The 14,954-nt window shown below is 39.8% G+C and overlaps 1 protein-coding gene across 1 annotated transcript in view; it reads left to right on the forward strand.

The window, feature by feature from the left end:
- Positions 1–14,954, forward strand: part of LDLRAD4 (low density lipoprotein receptor class A domain containing 4) — a 176,804-nt gene that overhangs the window by 114,360 nt on the left and 47,490 nt on the right. The gene's annotated exons all lie outside the window — the stretch shown is intronic.

Genomic DNA, 14,954 nt, shown 5'->3' on the forward strand with positions numbered 1-14,954 from the left:
TGGAACAAAATGGACCTACAGTTCATATAGAGGCTTGCTCATTCCCAGGTGCCCTCTTACTGAAAGGACAGTCCTTTGAGAGCAGGGGGTGGGTGGGCACAAAAAAATATGTTTGAATGGAAAGAAAAATAATTATGCAGATTTCTTGTTAAACATTTGCTGTTGCCCAAATGGCATATTTTGTGATTCTCCAGGGAAGCGGAACAGCAGCAGCAGCAGCAAAACCTTTCAGCTTTTCCCATTCAGTTCCCCTTTCTGGCTAGAATTGTTTTGTGCCTTAAGACTATGAATGCTGAATGTTTTCCCACTGGGTATCATTTTTATTTAGCTGGAAACACTGAAAGTGTACAGATTTCAGAGGTCAGCAAGTGGAACGCTGTTGCGTATTTGCCTTTGACATTTCCACATGGAAATATCAGCAGTTCTGCTTTCTTTTAAGTCTTAAACTTGCGGTAGATGTGGGAGATTTATTCACGCATCATGTATGCAATTTCAAGATACATAGCAACTTAAACTAGCTGCCAGCTTGCAAGGAATTTTGTTTTAGAAGTGTAAGGCTTCCAGATTAGGATGGTTTTCAGCAACTACCAGTCTGACTTTTGCTTTTCCTCTCGTTGGTAGATGAGATTTTCCATATGCAAGAAAGCTTTCATAGTGCACGCATTTGATTATTTCATTCTGGGAATTATAGAAGCAGTTTATACAAAATATGCATGGCAAAGCAGGCAGACAGATTTGGATGATATTAAGTTGATAATATCATGTATGTAGGCACATGTGTGGGGAAACAAATAGTGATTGTGAGTATTGTGATTGGAAGATGCATTGGAGAAATTATATTGTATGTAGCATTTGCTGTGTTAATTGAATTCATACTTAACAGCAATCCTAATGAGCTCTGCTTATAAATAAATTAACAACACTTAATAATAGTAAGATATTTATCAGTTAAAAACCCATATCACAGAGCCACAGATGATATAATCAGTTATATAGCATAATACAACAGTGCTTAATTTGATATTGACTTCAACATTGTTTGGAGAGGAACTTCTTTTAGCTCAAAAAAGCAAGTTCTTCCTTGCAGTAGTTTTTGGGAATAGTTTTCTTTGTCGCCCCCCCCCCCCCACTGTAAAATAAAAATAAAACACTATTGTACCATATTTTCCCATCTATAGGACACCCCCATGTATAAGACGTCCCCTAATTTTTTTAAGGGAAAAAACCTAGTCTTATACATGGGAAAATATGGTAATTTGAATCTCTTCCCTCCCTGGTAATCTAAAATGTGCTCTCTGGTCAGTGGAAATAGAATTATTTCTTGATATCTTAAGAAAAAGGCTTAAAAACAGAGGTTTCAAAGATGCTTTTCAGTTAATAATAATTTATAATAATAATAATTTATTATTTATACCCCGCCCATCTGGCTGGGTTCCCCCAGCCAGTTAAGCAAATAGGCCCACAATCTTGCTTGTAATGGAAGGCTTCTGTTTTTAACAGACACAGTGTTTCATTTATCATATGTATGCAAAATAACTTCCCCTCTTAGTCATATTGATGCATGCGATGCGTGCCAAAATACTGTATGACTGAGGGGCAGTGCAGCCGCAGTCTGTTCTAGTGGCTTTCTGGTTTGGCCTTTTCCTACTGAAAGTTGCGGTGTAAAGGGTCAAGTTCCCAAACCTGCTACTGCTGTCTTAGACAGTAGAGATGCATCTCAGTGAGATGAGAGTTGGGTTAGTGCATGCCCATCAACATCTGCTCTGCTCTGCACTGCACTGCACTGCACTGCACTAAGTGCTGTGCAATAAATGGTTAAATACCAGTTACTGGTATTGAAATAACATTGTGATAAGTGTTTCAACAATGTGGAGATTTAACAGCTTCCCAGTGGGTAGCTCAGCTGAGCCATACTTTAGAGATACTTTGCTGATCATTTGCAGGCACGGTGTCTCCAGTTTTGTTTGCTCTCTCCTCACACAAACCAGAAACCCTTTCAGCTTCACTGCTTTCTTTCCACTTAAGGTAAAGGTACCCCTGACCATTAGGTCCAGTCGCGGACGACTGGGGTTGTGCGCTCATCTCACTCTATAGGCCAAGGGAGCCGGCGTTTGTCCGCAGACAGCTTTCAGGTCATGTGGCCAGCATGACAAAGCAGCTTCTGGCGAACCAGAGGAGTGCACGGAAACACCGTTTACCTTCCCGCCGGAGTGGTACCTATTTATCTACTTGTACTTTGATGTGCTTTCGAAATGCTAGGTGGGCAGGAGCTGGGACCGAACAACGGGAGCTCACCCCATCGTGGGGATTCAAACCACCGACCTTCTGATCGGCAAGCCCTAGGCTCTGTGGTTTAGACCAGAGTGCCACCCACGGTCCACCATCTTTCCACTTAGAGCTCAGCTAATTTTGCAGAGCCTTCTAACAATCCAAAAGGAACCCCACATGGCAATATAATCAAAGATCTCACCCCCACCAGTGAAAAAAAAGAGGGGGAAGAGTTTTTATTTTTATTTTCTGGTGGTGGCTATGTTATTGGTTTCCCCTAAATAGCCTTCCTCCATATTAAAAAGGAAGGGTTTCTTATTATTATTTAAAGGAGACTGTCTTTTGGTTTGTTTTGTGTGCTGCTTATGAGAAAGGACTGTATTGAATCTTATTATCTCCTGGTGCACCTTGTCCCAGGATATAGCTGGTTCTGGAATAGCAACAATACCGCCACACCCCAACTAAACATAGGAGCCACAGAAAGTACTTGCATTGCTACTTTCCATTTGGCACGGGCCTCATATGGTAGTTGGTGGTCATGCTGCCAACGTCCACCCTAGATCTGGGCCAAGAACTGTTGTTTTGACACTGAATAATTCATACTTGCACAGGTCCGCTTCTAGTGGCTTTTAAATATAGAATACATAATAGGTCCTAATTGAAAGCTGTCTCAAAATATTAATAGTTTTATGGTACCGTTAACTACTGTGAGTTATTGGGAATGACAAGCTACAAATCAAAATAACACCTGCATGTGCTTCCTAATTTGTTAAGCAAGTTCAGAGTTGCACAACTTCGCTGATTTAATTTGCCCAGAAATGTTAGCTAGATGAGCTGCTGCTTCTTAGATGGATTTTATTAGGTGTGGTCTATTTCCAAGGCTTATGACTTCCATATCAAGACCATCTTGGTAGCTGTGTTGATTCAACAGAACAAGACTTGGTAGTTATGCTGATTAAATAGAACAAGTGTGTTGATAAGGCTGCAATCCTGGGCTGTTCTTGAAGTAAGTCCCATTAAGGCAAAGTTCTGAGTAAAAATTATTCTGTTAGACCAGTATTTTAGGAGTCATTAAATTGGCACAGACAGGTGTTTGACATTTGTGTTTAATTTGTAGTCTGTGCATTGAGTGGCCTATAGTTTGTTTGTTTATTAGTCATTTTCATATCCTGCTCTTCCTCACAAAAGGGAGCATAGGCAGCAAATAACAACAACAAAAAAAGAATTTTCATATGTAAAGTGGATTATTTATGGGTAGATAGCTAACTAACAGAGGACCTTAGGAAGCATCTGTTTCTTATTGGGAAACAGTTTGAGGTCTTTGCACTGAACATGAAGAAACTCAGCTTAAAAAACCCCTTGAAATAGTAGCTTGTTCCCATCAATTCCTATTTTTAAAAATATTATTTTAAACAATATAAACATACTGTTTACCAATAACAATTCATCATAAGGAAAAACCCATGCGCAAAATACTCCTTACCTTTGTCTTTGTGAAGAGTTGAAGGGCATTTATATTAATACAGCACAAGCCTTCATAATCTGTCTCTCCATTTGTCTGTTTCTCAGACATATATCACCTTGGTATCTCCAGTAAGTACTGATTTATTTAAAACTCATAAATCAGATTATTATCGATTTCCTTTTTGGTGGTTTACTTTTGTTACCCACAGTACATCATGTATTCATGATACTAGAGAAAAGATGAACTTGTAGATAAGTCACACAGCTGTAAATCTGCAAACTTGGTTCCCTCAGGAATGTGGTCATGGGAAAATCACTTACGCTTTCTTTGCCATAGTTTCATCATCCTATTCCATCGACTTCCCTCTCACCCTGCCTCTATGATATTTATATAGAGGGGTGGGTGGGGACAGAGGGGAGAATATTTGGATCATGTATTAATTAGGATTCTTGCATATCAAGAGTGCTGTGTAGAGGGGGCATATAATTCTGAGCTAATCACAATTACTTGCCTAATTCTTATTCACTGTTCTCCCTTTAATGCTGCTTTTAAAAAACATTATTAATGAAGCTGTGCGCTTAAGAAGAATGGTTGCAAAACATTTTTATTATTTAACATAAAATTTATGCTTCCTTCATTTTTACTCACTCTCCCCCCCCCCAATAAATGTATAAACAAACAAATAGTAGGCAATAGCTGTTACATGTGATCTACAATTTCTGTCAGGCCTTGGTAGTAAGCCGCAATCTGTGTTTACCACTGACACTCCTTCGGTCAAGGAAGGAGCAGCGGGGGGTGGTGCAGCCTTGTTTCTCTGCTCTGGAAGCACTCGGAAGTTGCGAGAAGTACCTCTGAAATTCAACAAAACTGTAGGGACCCCCTTCCAACCAGTCTCCTGCCTCAGGGCTCCCTCACACTCCAGTACAGAGGAAGAGATGAGCCTTGTCCATATCAACTTTCAAGCTGGGGCTGCAAGTGCCACAGATGTGCTCATCAGAATACTGGTGACCATTTTGCTAGCCCTCTGTCAGGGATGTCTTAAGACACTTGGCTATTCTCAGAGGTTTTTAGATCCCACAGTGGATGCTGCGCTGTAATTCACAAAATCACACACAACCTATGGCTGTGGTAAACAAAATACCAAGTCAGAATAGTATTGCAGTGGATCAAAGCACATAATCTTCAAGGTGGAGTGATGGGATATTTCAATAATTTGTAGTAAAAAGAAAAGAAAAATAGGGCTTGGCCTATGTTTTCTCAGTTGTGTTGCTTGTATGCATCTACATATTATTATTCATCAGTGGAATTGGGGAAAACAATTAGCACAGACTTCGTACCTTGTATTAGTCCTTTGCTATATATTGCTTTTATCATTAGCTACAGTCTTGTCGGCTTTTTATACCGATATCATTGTGCTTTTTATTTCTCACAATCTGTCTTTTCCCTGGGTTTTCCCCACACCAAAAGTGATAGCTTAAAGTCACCCAAATATGATACATTTGGACCGCATAAGAAAGATTGCCTGTGGCTCTCTGCTTATCTTTGGCCTCTTTCCCTTTCATCTCTTCCTCCTCCTCCAAGTTGCGTCACTTTAAATGAGATTAAAGCTATTTGCATTTTAGGTGTTCAGAGCATTAGCTGCTGGTCTGTCTGAGCTGCTCACCTCCTGTAAAGGTTGGAGAGTTCAAGAATGTCTTGCCTTGCACAATTGACGTCTAGACATGTCTGGAGTAGGCTTTAATTTATCAGGGTTTGTCTGAGATTTCCTGTCAATAAGAGAGTGATGGCGAGGGAAAGTGACAGTAGAAAAGAACAAGGATGCTATAAACCAATCCTTTGTGTAATATGTGGCTGAGGATATGTGTGTGCGTATATATACACTTTATATTACAGTATGATGTTAAGTAAGAATGTTTCCTAGGGGCTGTATCCCTGCTCGGTCTGCTCACCAATCCCTGGCATTTCCCCCAAATTGGCAGTGTGCTGTGGCACCCTGGGGTGCCTTGAATGATGTTTGGGGGTGCCATGGGCAACATTGGCTTCTGTCCCTCTCTTCTTCCCCCCCTCCTCTGATGTCTTCTTGTGTCTCTACCTCCCAAAGCCTTGCACACCTGTTTGTTCCAGCAGCCCTAGCTACAAGCTCCCCGGGCGAACGATGCCTCTGGGGCTGACCAGGAGATGGTTCACAGACCCCTGTGGGGCAGTGTGAGGAGGCATCTCTCTTTGGGGGTGGGGGCAGCGCAGAGACCAGGGCCTAATTCCTGGGATTATCTCTTTTAAAAAGTTGAACAGGAACACAGTCTGAGACAGTATTGTCATATGTATGCATTGTTCAATTTATATCTATTTTATTTTAACGAATTCCATGGATACCAAATGTTAGATCAGGCATTGCTGAAAGTTATGCGGCCAGATGGAATGACTAAGAAAACCTGGTTCCAATAAATCCTAATGTTCAAAATCAGCCTGTCGGATGTCTTAAGATTGGATTGAATATAATGCAGTTTAAAAACATAATAAATGCATGGATTTTTTTCCTTCCTATTTCTAATGACTGGATACCACATTGCCATTACATGTTCAAATGCTGTTATGTTGTCATACTCTACCCCAGCCCCACCTACTCAGAGCAGACTACCCTATTTTCACACTGTGAAGTGTGGTGGTGGTGCAATTTTAAAAAATCTTTTTATATAAATCTTATGGCAGACCTGTAATCTGGCATTCTTTGCTCGTTATATGCAAGCACATAGAAAAATAGGTTCATTTTGGAATTGGGATAGACTTTTAATTAAGCTCTGTTTTTATTTATACTCTGATACAAATGTATAACTCTATATCTGTAACCAGTGACATCCATAAAAAGTTGTCCATAGAAACAATAAAGAAATGTTTCTACAAGTACAGTGAGACAGTGAAGCACGTTCAGTGGCTTCTTCTGGCTAGTTCACAGTCTACAAATTACAGGTAAATCTGGAAGGGATAATAGGATATCATCTTGTTGCATTCATCTCACTTTTCCATATGATGAGAAGTTCCAGGGGGTGCAGCACTTAGGTTTGGTTTCCTTTGGAAGGATGTCTCTAGATGCTAGTCTTGGCCCGTGTTGGGGCAGAGCCACGCTCCCAATGGTGGAGTCACTGCAGCTTTCATGGAAGGTGCAAGGTCAGGGCTGTGTAATGCATCAGCAGGAGCTCTGAATCTGGTCCACTTGTGCATACACTCAACCTGAGCACTGTCCTGGTAAGTTGCAACAGCACTCCTTTTGGGTGGGGAGTGCATCTCTGTAGCTCTGCCCTACCACACCAACTACTACTGCTAGAGGCTTATGAGTTTTTAAAAAAATATTGGAGCTCATTTGCAGAGATATACAGGCTGGGCATAGGTAGAAGCTTAAACTCTCTAACAGACAGCCAAATCCACAGCCTCACATCAGATTTCCTGCTAGCTTCCAGAGCCCAAACTCACCTGTTAGTCTGTGCTAGTCCGCCTTGAAAACTACAGTATTGTTCCTTTCACAGTCAGGGCACATAGTCTGAAAGCCCATCACATTCAGTTGCGGGGAGGAAGGTCTGCTTCTCCCCGCTTTCAGTTCTCTCTAAGCCATCCAGAAGTCTTAAAGAAGATTGACTAGCAATTTGTTCCAACAGAGATGCATCACCTGTAGTTTTCCCAACAAAAGATAATGGCCGTAAAACGTCACTATTTCAATTGGCTTTCCCAGAAGAATGAGTTGACTTGTGGAAAGTATTGGATTTCTCTTTGAAGAACTGTGTTTCTCTGTGTTTATTCGTTGTGTTTTTGCTTTTGTTTTTGTAAAATCACCCAGCGTTTTATGTAAATATTCCAAGCTCAGTTTGTAGATCATGACACTCTTAATCTCATGGTTGTGCGTTCGAGTCCCGCATTGGGCAAAAAGATTCCTGTGTTGCAGGAAATGGGCTGAATGATTCTCATGGTCCCTTCCAACTCTGTAATTCTGTGAAATAAAAAATAGATTAATAGTGTCTTCTTCAGCATCCCTGGCTTATTGAACCACTCCTGCTCAAACTCCCAATCTCACGGTACTACCTTCCAAGAAGCCTGACATTCTCATCAACCTGAATTGTCCGAGTGAGTTTCCAAGCCAGCGCTTAAAATAATCTATTGGCAATAGAAGAGCCAATGAAAACAGGTCTGCAAGTGAGAAATACTGAGACTGTAGTGCTTCATGACATCACTTCATGCAGTGTGGGAGCTGCTGATTATACCAGAAGTAGAAGTGACTAACTCAGAATTAGAATTTTATTTTAGATCTTTCTTAGTTAAGGGATGACTGAGTGGGGTGGAAGCACTTCTTCAGTCAGTGGGCTGTAGGTGGTTACCATCATAAGTTTCAGGACGGTCTTCAGGCAGACAGGCTTTTTTTGGTATTTAGTGCTGTCACAGTAAGTGTGCTCAAGAGATTAAGTTTAGGATTCAGGGGAAGTGATTCATAAATTTTAAAAAATGACCGTAACAACTGTTTTTATACTCACTACTGTACTGTTAATATTGTGGTTTAGAATAAATGTCCCAATCTGCAGATATTTGGAAGAGGTGTGTGTGAATTTTCATTGCACTCCCATTATTAGGTAATGCAAAGGAAAACTGTCATCTCTCTATTCAGGGCTTATTTACATTTTATCTAATATTCATGTTAACTAGTTTATGTACAGAGTACTTTCTAACTTAAGAAATATTCGTAAGAACTATTCTTGCCATAACAAACAAAACTATTTATAAAATAGTTTAAAATAAATGAAACCAGTTACGACTCTTTCTTAACTAAATGCTTGAGCAGGTGCCAAACTGGATTAATTAAGAGTAGATTATAGAAACAGAATGAAGGAAAATGCATTAATTTGCTATTTGTGGGAAATCGTCCGCTTATGTGGTCTTTAATACAGAATACATTTTAAAATATGAATGGACAGAATTAAATGAATAGCTGTTCAGAATACTTATCACTATTTTGCTTCTAGGATTCTAGGAATGGTGAGACAGGTGCTTAAGACAATTATGATTTGAAATATATGTAAAATTAAACAAAAAAAGGGGAGAGAAAACAAGCATTTTGCTTGTTGTTTACAGAAGCAAATTTTGTTGGGGAAAATGAGTGCCAAGAAGTATTGCTTTCCTTTTTATTGGTAGTTGAGAAGACTGCATTTAAGGCAAGTGATTTCATTTTGTTTTATTTCTTAAGTCTTTACCTATGCTGAAATTGGGCTTGCACAACACAATGTATTGTTATTTTTCTAGACAAACACAAGAACCATCAACCAGTTATTGTGTAATGATTTGCATTTACAAATAGACTTTTGTGATGTTAAAAAGAAAGGCAAAACCAGAGTTTTGCTGTTGAGGGGGGCTGTTCTCCGAACTGTGTATCTTTTGCAATTGCACTGTGGAGAAAACAGCATTCAGAACCTTGATAGTCTCTGCTTCTCTATAAGCTCTCCACTGAACCACCCACATTTCTGGCCTGATAAGATAATTTTAAAATGTGCAATGAGCTGAAGGGGCCTTCTCTGCAGTGGCACCATGGACTCAGCTACATAAGTAAAGAATAAGCATTTTAAATGTGTTATAACACGGTGACACCGGATGGCGCTGTGGAGTTCCATTTTTCAGCAATGTGATTTCCCATTATGAAGTTTACGACGCGTTTTCCTGAAATGCTATTTTGATGTGTCTAGATCCAGCCCGTTTATGGAATTCTCTCCCCTTGGAGTTCTGCTTGGAACCAACACTTTTGTCATACTGGTTTGTCCTGGCTTTTTCATTGTTTTATAGATGTAGAATAACTGTGGTAGGTAGGCTGCTCTGTGATTTTTAGTTGTTTTTGTCATGAAGTTTTTACTATTTATGGAATTTTATGGAATCTGTATTTTATACGCAGGCCTAGAATTCACATAGATGATAAGTGGATAATAAATAAATAAATAAATAAATAAATAAATAAATAAATAAATAAATAAATAAATAAAATTGCATAACATATTCAGACAATATTATTAGGAACAAAACTTTGGTTTTTTGACAGACAATTTCACTTTTCTGATCTTGTGTGGATCAGCCAGCTAGTATGAGCCTGAATTTGACTTTCATGCTGAGCTTCTTGAAAATGGAGCATTAATTCCAGATTGGTTACACTGTGAAGCTTGGGCTGCGCAAGCCATTTGCCGTCTTTCTATGTACAAATAGCACTCATTTCTAGTGAGTGTGGTCTTGGAGGCTACTCTAGAAATATGAAATGGAGGCTGGAGTAATTTCTCTGTGTTTTGCCTCTAGCAGCTTTAAACAAAATTGTAAATGCACATTTTTAATGACTGAAATATAGCATTAGCAGAGAAGCATTCTGCTCCAGTTCTTTCATTAGGGAATGGAATGCTTGGAAACTGCTCTCAGGAAGACGTTTCTGTGGTTGACATCATGTCCCCTACCAAATAAATAGCATAAAGCCGATTTCTTTGTCCAAACTGTTGTGGCGAAAAAAGTACACGCTCAAATGAAAGGCCATGCCATATATAGCCACTCTGAGGTTTGCTTTGAGGTTTTGTTTTGTGAAAGCAAGCAGTATATAAATTTTATGAAATAAATAATATACAACATTTATATGTTGCCCTTCTTAAAATGTCTGTCAGAGGTGTGCATGGAAGCTTTTGCTTTAGATGACAAAGATCTTGGGCCTAGATTTGGATATATGAAATGTTGCTACCCTGTTACAGTTTAAATTTCCTTTTGAGCATAAACTGTGGGCAGTACTATACCAGTTTCCCATATTTTGACAAACACTTAAATTGGAATTCGATTAACAGTAGAGAACTATTTTGGCAACCCACCTTCCTCCTAGGCAGGATTATGAATTGATGCGGGTCCCTAGATAGCACTACCATTGCTTTAGTTTAGCTGAAAATGCACTTCTTCTGCATCATGTTCCCCATTTTTATCTGTGAGTTTCCACAGATACCATTTTGCAGTAAGACACCGGTGAGCCAGCTATAATGTCTACCATACCAGAAGCCTATGAGAAGCCCACAAGCAGGACATGAAACCTTGGTTAGCAGTGGCTACATGCACCAGGGGATACGGAGCTAGTGATTCTCCAGATGTTGGACTACAACTCTCATCATCCGAACACTCAGCCTTGCTGTCTAGGGCTGATGGGAGTTGGAGTCACAACACTTACAGTCAGAGCTTTTTTTTCAAGGGGAAATCACATGAATTCAATTCCGGCACCTCTCTGGTGGGCTCCATTGCCTTCCCAAGAGAACGAGGAAGGTGTTCATGGTGAGTTCCGGCACCTCTTTATCTAGAAAAATAGCACTGCAGTTACAGCCATATTACTGTGCCTTTAGCAGAGTGGTTCTCCTTTGAAAGCACATACTAGACAACCCGTGCCACTTGCCTGTTTATCTCAGACCAAAGTCTGGAGCAGGTGAAATTGGCTGCTGATGTTCATTTATTCACCAGTGGGTTTGGGTTGTCCACCACAGTCTGCATTCTAGTCATTGGAGGATGTCCAAGGGCCGTGGCACTTTTTGTCTACCAATATAATTTACCACTGACAATACAATTGTTCTTATTGTGGAAATATTTCCCCCCAATATCTAATCATGCAAGCTCTTCTAATTCATTAGGAACTTTAGAAATAGAGAAGAAATCCCAATACATAACCTAAATAGAAAGCTTTCACATGAGCATCAGGAATCATGAAGGCTATATGGGAAAAGCCTGCCTATATTGACCTCAGTCTATGCCAAACAAGTTGTGTGCCCCCATTGCCATGTGCAGGCCCTGGTTTCAGCATGTTTTGAGAAACACTGATTTCTGTTGCGTCCCAGACACAAGCTGAATGTGTGGTGATGGGTGTATGCAACTGCCTTGATTTAGTTCATGAGTGCACAAACAGTGAGAAACTTTTCAAACAGTTTTTTCATAACCACTGCTCAAGTGTTGGCTGTGTGGACAAACTGTTTAACCCAACATCCTCATTTGTTATACTAGTGTGGGCTCTAGTCAGTCTCAGAACTGGCTGTACTTACACAACTTCTTTAAAGGCTATTGAACTTGTATAAATGAAGATTGGGTGAATGCCTGCATTCTTGTACATTTAGGAGAGCTCAGAGTAGTCCAAGAACCTTCTGCAGAGCTGCTCTTCTGCTGCACTCGAGGCTCTTTGGGGATTTAGGAGGTTCATTATGCAATGAAATGGGAGGGTTCTTCCATTTTTCAGAGCCAAGTAAAACACTGAAAGGATTTTGTTTTGTATTTTGTTCCATGATCTAATTGGTTCGTGCCACTGCCTGCAGGGAAGAAATAAGCAGTGCAGTTAATTATTTCATACTAATATATAGTCTGTCTATTAATTGATGCAAGGGAAGAAAGGGCAAAGTTGTATGGAAATACGAGTTTGGCCTAAAGGAAAAAGTGTTATGAAATTAAAAAGTAAATAAGGCCCTGAAACAGCATGTATCCCGGGGAGCTGAAAACTATAGCCTTTGGTTTCTTTGACTTTGTGATCTATTAATGTGTGAATGTTATGGCATATGAGGAGTGGAAGAAGGCTGCTACCCTTTCTACTGTTAACATAATATGGCCAAAAAAGAGAGAAAAGGTAAGGGTTAATGTATGTAATGAACTATTCCTGAATTCTGTTAACTGACTCCCTGCTGAAAAATCAGCATGCAGATAAATCAGTAATTGAGGCAACAGTTACAGGCTTTTTGCCCTGTGATGTGGGACATACACCCAGATTTCTTAACATTTGCAAGTCCTTAGGGTCCTGCGTTGTACCATGCCTTAGTACAGTGTGACCCAGGCAGCAAGCTGACTTCAGTATTTGGAATAGGGTGTTCTTAGGCCTGATTCACACAAAATATCTTGCTCAACATGTAAGCTGTCCCTGGATCCACATTTCTACATATATTGTGTGAATTTGAGGTCTGCAGTTAAAGATGAGAAAATGACTGCCTCATGGACCATGGGAATTTCTGGTAGCTGTTTTCATGATTGTCCTGTTCACATCTTGGAGTTGCTCATGGGAATGCATGTCCAAACACTTGTCTTTTTTTCTTATATTTATTTATAATTTTAGATTATAACACAAAAGAAAACATTTCACAAGTTATTCAACAATAATTCTAACATTTGAAAATTCGACTTCCCCTTCTTTCTGCATTCCCTTGAAGTTATTTTCGTATTTCCCTGCATATCCAAAATTATTTTGTCACATTCTTTTTATTGCATATGTATGTGTGTGTACATTTTTACAGTAGTCCTGCTAATGTCTTGATGTGTTTGCAATTTTTAAAAAAATATTCAAGAAACCATTTCCATTCTTTGATAAAGAGTTCGTGGTCTTGATTTCTAATTCTGCCAGTAAGTTTCACCATTTATGCATATTCCATTAATTTCTGTAACCATTCGTCTTTCATTAGAACTTCTTATTTCCAGCATGCCCAAACACTCTCAGGACTGCTGACTAATACAGTAAAACACATTTCTGAACCAGATTTGTATTTGCAGAGGCTTGTACTAAATGAATGCAGTGGATCTGCTGAAAGTGATTTGGCTACTTCTTTTTTCATTGTTAAGTCCTGACAATATGGCTACCGTATTTTTCACTTCATAAGACACACTTTTTTCCTCCTAAAAAGTAAGGGAAAATGTCTGTGCATCTTATGGATCGAATATGTGGTCCCTGGCAGCGGCAGAGCTGGGGACTTTCATTCCCGGAGCAGCAAGGGCATTGCACACTGCCCGTGGGGGTGTGGCACATCACCCATGTGAATGTTCTAATGGCGGCGCCCATGCGAGCGTCCCCCACCAGTGCGAGGGGTTGGGGAGAGGCGAAGTGGGGGAAGAGAGCTTTAGAACACTCTTTAGAGTTCCCTCCTGTCTTAAGTGTAATTTTTAATAAGGTTATGATTTATAATTTTGTGAAAACCAATAATTTGGGGGGGGGATAAAAAAAATAAAAAATAGAGTTCCCTCCTGTCCGAGGGGCTCTGTGACTTGCATGAGAGCAGCCAGGAGCCAGCACGGAAGCGGATCTTTCTCATATATTTTTTCTTGCTTTCCTCCTCTAAAAACTAGGTGCATCTTATGGTCATGTGTGTCTTATGGAGCAAAAAATATGGTGTGTGTGTGTGTGTGTGTGTGTGTGTGTGTGTACCTATACCTGTACCTGTATCTCTATCTATCTATCTATCTATCTATCTATCTATCTATCTATCTATCTATACCAAGCTATATATTTACCTTTACCTATATCCCAAGGTCTTTTATGTTCAAGCAGCTTCATTTTATTTTTCCGTCAAAAGCATTCCCTTTACTGCCTTGATTTCTCTTGCTTTTCAGCCACTCTTTCAGTTTTAGAGAGTCACCTTTTTTAGCCACCTTTAATTTCTGGCTGCTGCCTTTCGTACTAAATGGCAGGAGTGTGTGAGTGCAATAGCTTTGCAGTAAAAAGAGCCTCATATATATTTCACTCCTGATTTGTTGTTTGGCTTGTAACTTTTTGTTCCGATCCCTAGAAAGCTTTTTACCCCAAATGAAGTGATTAATTTAACTTTTTCCCTGCTTCAAAATGAAATGAATGCCTGCAGCGAACTTTTTCTTGTCTAGGGCATTTTGAGCTTTTATGCTGAGCTTGACAGCACTGAAGATTTCCTGCCCACATAGGTTATTAGGTGCTGCTTATCCTTTGGTTCCACTGCCTGGTGAAATATTAGATAACGGGAAAAGAGCTTATCTTAACATACGTCTGAACTGACAAATATGGCAGCTTTTCAGCAAAAAGGCTAATGCACATGAAGTCCTCTTCCTGGCTTAGAATAAGAATGAGCTTGGTACTTGTCTTGTCCCATTGACAATGGTCAAATGCATACAATGTGATTTCCATAGCATCCAGACAGCCTGAGCACCTAATATCTACCTGTCTAGCCAGTGCATCAGCTTTCCTGGAGTTTGTCATTGAGACTAATTTCCAATGCATCGCAAACACGCCTTTTACCAGCTTGCTTTATCCCAGAGCATACAATGTAAGCCGCATAAATTTGTTTACCTTCAGTGACAAATAACTGTCAGTCACCTTTTGTTTTGTCTTTTAAATAAGATAGCCCTCTAAAATGCTTTTTAGGATTACATTTTCATTGCTTCCGACAGAGGAGAAGGAAATGCTGACAAGATAGGGTTA

The sequence above is a fragment of the Podarcis liolepis genome (assembly GCF_965112155.1).
Source record: "Podarcis liolepis genome assembly, chromosome: 8".
Lineage (NCBI taxonomy): Eukaryota > Metazoa > Chordata > Lepidosauria > Squamata > Lacertidae > Podarcis > Podarcis liolepis.